The 6,079-nt window shown below is 57.0% G+C and overlaps 1 long non-coding RNA gene across 17 annotated transcripts in view; it reads left to right on the top strand.

Annotated features, from left to right (window-relative positions):
- LOC107136734 overlaps positions 1-6,079 on the top strand; it is a 24,007-nt gene that overhangs the window by 5,069 nt on the left and 12,859 nt on the right. For 14 of the 17 annotated variants that reach the window (XR_007350798.1, XR_007350795.1, XR_007350799.1 and 11 more), the window contains exons 3-5: positions 21-30; positions 953-1,101; positions 1,753-1,856. This is a non-coding gene — a long non-coding RNA (uncharacterized LOC107136734). The remainder of the gene's footprint in view (positions 1-20; positions 31-952; positions 1,102-1,752; positions 1,857-6,079) is intronic. The other 3 variants (XR_007350790.1, XR_007350787.1, XR_007350793.1) reach the window with 1 other exon arrangement.

The raw sequence follows: 6,079 nt of genomic DNA, 5'->3' as shown, positions 1-6,079 counted from the left end.
GGGTGGCCAGGGAGGAGGAGGAAAGGCTGGGTGCAGGGGGGTGGAGGAGGGTGGGGCAGGTAGGAGGGGTGGCCCAGAGCAGGGGCTGGAATGCAGCCCCTGCAGGAGAGCCAGAGGGAGCAGCTGGCTCAGGAGCAGGCAGAGCGTGGGGAGCACTGCCCTGTGGACAGCCCTGGCTCCCTGAGCAGGAGATGCTGGGCAGAGAGGCTGGGAGAGGGTCCTGGGGAGCCCCTGGTCCTGGGAAGCCTGCTAGGCCTCAGCAGAGGGCTGCATGGTTTTCAGCACCTGGACTCCTTCCCGCAGGTGCCCTGATGCAGCCTGAGATCTGTGGCAGACGTGTTCCCCTTCCCTGGGCATTCAAGTTGCTTTCTACTGGGGCCCTTGTAAGCAGGGGTGCAAGGAACCCGTGGTCCAGCCTGTCTGTGGGCATCTCCGATTATCTTGTTTTACCTCCCCAGAGGCACAACTAGTGGTGAAAGCCACGTACACTTTTCATGGCCTTAATATCCATGACAAAAGGGTGCTCCAGAGCAGTGGTGCTGTGCACCTTCCTCCATCAGGGTGTGGAGAAGTGCTGCTCTCACTGCATCTGCACCTCCTGGACTTTAGTACATGGTCCGAGTCCTCACCAGGTGGACACGCACGAGGTGCTTTTGAATTCCCACACCAGAGGCAATGTCCCAGGGGCTTGACTGGTGGGGAACAGAAGTGTTCCTCTCCTTTTCCTGGGTTTCCATGTGGCCCACAGACCTGTTTCCCCACAACGTCACCTTGGTGATGGCACAGGCATGGAGTGCATGGACCTACTGTGTGGACCCGTGCGCACAGCTCTGTTCTGGAGGTTATGTCGTAGTAGATTTTTAAGGAGCTGTAAAATGTGCATAGCCCTCCATCCCGACCCTTCCTGCATCCTTTGTGAATCTTGTTCTGAATCTTGTACTTGTCCTTTCAGGTCCGACCTGTCTTGTCCTCCTGCCTGAGCGCCTCGGTGGTGTTCAGTGTTTGGGATGAATTTCCACTAGCCATTTGCTTGCAAATTGAATGAAAGACACCTTCTGGCCTGTGAATTTCAGCTCAAGACAGAGTGATGAAGTACCCACTGTGAGTTTTCCGATGGGCGAATCCCATGCAGCACGACCTCTGGTGGGGAGGGCTAGGGGTGGAGCTGTGCGCACCCTCTGGTCTCCTGCAGCATGGTCATCTTCTCCCTGGGCGCTGGGTGGATCAGCCTTCCCTCACTGTGACTGTGACCCCAGATATGTAGGGAGTAGAGGTCTCTTTGGGCTCGTGGTTCCAGAGGTTTCAGTCCTCGGTGGTTGGCCCCAGGGCTGGGACATTTGGTGGTCCAGTTTTTGTGGCAGGCAGGAGCACGTTGGAGTGAGCTGCTTACCTCATGGTATCTGGGGAACAAGGAGAGAGTCGGAAGGGACAGGGTATGCCTGCCCTGCGGAGCCTGCCTTCCTCCATCTCTCCTGCTAGCGTCAGGCCCTGTCTTCCAAGTGTTCCCCTCCCAGTGGCACAAGACTGAGGACACCTTAACCACATGGGCCTTTGGGAACATTTCAGATCTGAAGGACAGCATGCACCAGCACCTGACTCGTACCTGGGCAGGTGGCCGTCCAAGGCCAAGAACCCTCCCACCCCAGGATGTCCCAGCTGAACTTTCCCCATAGGGGGGCTCCCTCTGTTTCCAGGTCTTTGTGGCAAGGAATAGGTCCCTGCTCATGTGCCTTTCCCTTTCAAACCCTCCAGGAGCAGCGTGTGAAACTGCTCCGTCGTGCTTGGACCAGGATGTGGGGATGGCAGAGCAGGGAACCTTCTGCCTTGGACTGGAGGGGAAATGACCGCCCACCCAGGTGCCTTCTATGATGGGGCTGGGCTCCCACGTGCCCCAACTGACCAGCCATGTGGTGTGCTTTCCCACTGCCTCTCTGTGCCCTGGAAGGGTGACCTTTACCGGTGCTGTTGTTTAGTCCCTGGGTCCCCGTACCTTCTCATTGGGTTTGGCTAGTCAGGGGCTCTGGCCGATGTCCACGGGCAGCAGCAGGGTGGGCGAAGAGCTGCCTCATTGGCCCTGAGGCCTGGCCATGCTCCTGCTGTGTAGGAACTGGACTTCTTCCTTGCATATTCCCTCCCTCCTGCTGGCTGGCTGGCAGTGCCGACAGGTTGACATGCCAGCGCCAGAGGGTTGTCTTGAGGGCTTAGTGGCATCAATGCTCCAAAAATGTGGAAAACTGTTTTTGATGCTTTGCTCCATGCCGTATGCGAGGGCTCAGTCCTAGCTGGCGTTCCTGTCCCACAGGTGAACTCTCCCTGCTGCTCTCCTGCATTCCGTCCTGGGTCTCATCCTCACCTGCCACTGCAGGTTCGCTTGATTTAGGACCTGTGTTTTGTAAACTGGGCCTCTGCAAGCATTGTTTTGTGTCAAAGCCTGTCAGTCTGCTTCTCTCACTGTCCTTCTCCGTGACATCTGGTGTGTGTGTGTGTGTGTGTGTGTGTGTGTGTGTGTGTGTGTGTAATTTTATCTGGGCATTTTTCCTTCCAGGAAAATCCAGGCTAGCACTTTTAATCCAAACCAGTGCATGCAGAGACGGCCAAGTGCCTGCAGGAGGCGCTGTCCCCCAGGTCCCGTTCCTCCCACTCACCTGGACAGCCAGGCTCCTCACATCCCCGTCTTGCCACACCACAGCCTCCTCCTGCCAGGAGGACAGAAACATAGCCTGATCCCCGGTCCTTTGGCCTCCTGTGCAGAACATCAGGATGCAGAGAGATGTAGGGAGAGTTCCACCTGGAGTCTGTCTGCTCTGTGAACCTCGGAAGTGGGCAGTAGGATGAATCTGACTGGTGTCGCCTGACTTTGACTTAACTAATGTAATGGAGCCCAAAATACAAAAGTACACGGGCACCGAGGCAGCGAGCATCTGAGCCCTTAGGGAGGAGAGAGACGGACAGTGGAACCTATATATGGCAGCATGAGCTGCCTGGTGTTTTGGGGCCTGCAGGGTTCAGCCCATTAGGCTTCTGAGGAATCTGTCCTCTGGCCAGGGTGCTCCTTGGGAGTCTGCACAGCTCCCTGCCCAGCATGTGGGCTGTGAGGACAGTGGCTGGGCCTGAAGAGTTTTCGTGTTCACTCATGGATTTCCTCCAGATAGAGCCCCCGGAGTCACGACTGAGGCTTCTTCCATGTGCACCAGCTTAGCCCATCGCTGTAGAGATTTCATGATGTGATCAGCAGTGAGCTCAGACCTCTGGACTTCTGACCACTTTGTCACTCTGTATTAAGTTCGTAGGCTCACACTCGAGGTTCTTAGGTGAAACACCTCTCCTGGGTGAGGGAATTTGCCCTTCAGGTTCCCTCTCACCTCTCAGATTTGTCCTCAAACACCAGAGTTCTCTTCACAGGTGGCTTTGGGCAGGCCTGGGCTCTGGCTGGCGTGTCTGGCGTGGTCTTGGAGGTGGGCAGGCAAGCAGTGCTTCCCCGTGTCAGGCCTGGCCCGGCCTGGTGCTCTGCAGGCCTGGTAGGGGCCCGCTGAGCCGGCGGCACCTCCTCACACCACCCTTGCTTTCCACAGCCCAGCCCACTCCACTCAAGCTGCGGGCCCCGCGTCTGCCTTGGACCAGAGCAGGCTGCAGGCCTGGGGCAGATACAGTGCCAACCTGATCTGAAGGCTCTGGGCTCCATGGCCACCAGGTGGGACTGCAGAGAGCCTCTGCAGCAGACCCTGGGGTGACTGAAGGGGCGCTTGTGACCTCAGGAGTGAGAAGCTCCTCAGAGCCACGCGCAGTGTCCCTGAGGATGTGCCTCAGTGGTTTCCTGATGCCAGAGGGTGCCATAGCTCCCCAGGTGGCCTCTCTGGGATGCTAGTGAGCACGGCCCTTGGTCTTTGTCCCTTGCTCTGGGGACCCCTGGGTTCCACCCACAGGGGGCCAGAGCACTAGGGGAGGGCAGGGCGGCATGGCCAGCACTCTGCACAGGCTGCCAGCAGGCCTTCCGGGGAGGAGCACTCATGTGAAGCTCGACAGGCAGAGAGGTCTGGGCCGACAGCAGTCCAGGCAGGGGAAGCAGGAAGGACAAAGGCCGTGGTGGGGGTCTTCCCAACACGCTCAGCGAGTAGTGAAATGTTTGGTAGCAGATGAGATCAGAGTGACCATATCATGCAGAGTCATGGAGGTCAAGGTGAAATGTTTACCTTTCCTCTGAATGAGGAGAGGAGTGATGTGGCATGACCCAGGCTTTGCCAGAATATCTGTGGCCCCGCGTTGAGGGCAGCCTGCAGGGCAGGGTGGAAGCAGACACCAGTAGTGGGGTCCCTGCGCAGTTAGGCCCGAGGTAACTAGGGCACACCACCACAATGGCAGTGGCCGGGCAGAAGCCCAGGGCTCCCAGGGCTCCGTGCACAGTGTGGTGACGTCGGAGGGGCTGCTTCAGACCAGAGCACGGGCGCACCTGGGCCCATCTACAGAAGCCCCCAGGGACAGTGCGAGGGGAGGGAGGGCCAGCACTGGCTCCACCTTCGTGGCCTGAGCCACTGGGAACCTGGAGTGGCTGCCGGGTGAGCTGGCGCTGGGGACTGCAGGCCCCGCAGGTACCACGGGGAGAGGGCTCCAGAGCCGGGCCAGCGGGTTGCTGAGCAGGCGGAGAGGAGGCCTGGGGCGCCCCTCTGAGGAACCCAGGGTCCACGACCCACCCTGCTGCCTCCTGGGGCCACGTGAGGGAACCGGTTTTTAAGGAGAGATGCAGGGCTAGGGTGTGGCTAGGGTGCGGGGCACTGTTAGGTGTCCCTGGGTCCCTGGGCTCTGTGCCCAGCACTGGGGCCCAATGTGGACTCCTGGAGGCTCTGGGCCTGAGGTGTGGGGCTGGAGGGGGGCCCCCTGCACTGGCGGAGTCTGCCCCACGTGGCCAGCCCCTGAGGGCAGGCATCCTCTCTGTGGCCCCCTTGGACTCGGGCAACAGGCGCATGCCACTTCCAGGGCACGTCTGCAGTTCTGGGGACGGACCCCAGTGTGGAGACTTTGAAGCCTCTTTCAGTGCAGCTCTTTGTGATTTCTTCAAGCACCCACCTTGTCCACGGTCCTGCACCCGGGCCTGGAAAGCCACAACTAGCAGGACCTGTTTCCTGAAGCCCCCCTCGCGCTGCGCTCCCTGCGGGAACCTGGGAGCACTGGCTGGAACGGTGGCCTTCCAAAGCCTCACAGAAGAGGCAGCAACCCCAAACGACCTTGTGAGAACGCTTTCCTGTTTTCTTAAATACTTCTTGAGAGGGAAGCAGAAGCAGGAATTTTAAAACACACGTATTTTCAGAAGAGAAAAGGATGGAAACATTAGGCGTTTCAAGTAGTAACATGCAAATCACTTTAAAAATGTCACAGAAAACTATCCTTTTCATGCTAAATATGAAGTATTTGGGGAGACACAGCCAGGCTCCTTCCACAAACTTCCTTCTGAGTCACAGCACCCAGAAGACACGTCACGTGACTTCTTTCTCTTCAGCCAAATGAGAAAAGAGTTTAAATGAATGAGTATTAAGAGCAGTTTAGTTATTGAAATGTTCCTTTTCCTTTTCCCATAGGAAAAAATAACTGCAACAGGATTAATGCTCTTTGGAAACTAAATGCTAGTCCCAAGAAGGCTGCTTGGGCTGCTGTACCATGAACACATGTCTTCTTAAGGTTAAGGGAAACCATTTTTTGTTGTTGTTTTTTTACTTTTGACTGCTTTTTATTTAAGAGTCAGCAACATGCTTACAATATCGCCTACTTCCAGAGCATTTTGGTTAGATGGGTATTTATAAAGGTCCATTATGATCACTGTCTTCAAACTCATCACACCTTGTGGGGAACAGCCCACTCTGATCCGGATTCTCCAGCCCTTCTCCAGCCCGGGGCGCAGGGAAACCTGAGCTGAGGCCGCAAACCCTTCTCCTTTCCCTAAGAAAGAAAATTTAAAGTCGGACAGCAAAAGCCAAGTAGGGGAACTTTATTATGAGTGATATGGCAAGGAAGTGAGGGGACAGTAAGGCAGAGTGAGGCTCACGCAGGGAGGGCGGAGAGGGAGAGGGAGAGACGGAGGGAGGGAGGG

This window comes from Marmota marmota, unplaced genomic scaffold, assembly GCF_001458135.2.
Source record: "Marmota marmota marmota unplaced genomic scaffold, marMar, whole genome shotgun sequence".
NCBI classification, from domain to species: Eukaryota; Metazoa; Chordata; class Mammalia; order Rodentia; family Sciuridae; genus Marmota; species Marmota marmota.
The sequence above is the reverse complement of the archived record's forward strand: the minus strand, read 5'-3'. Positions and strand labels throughout refer to the sequence as shown.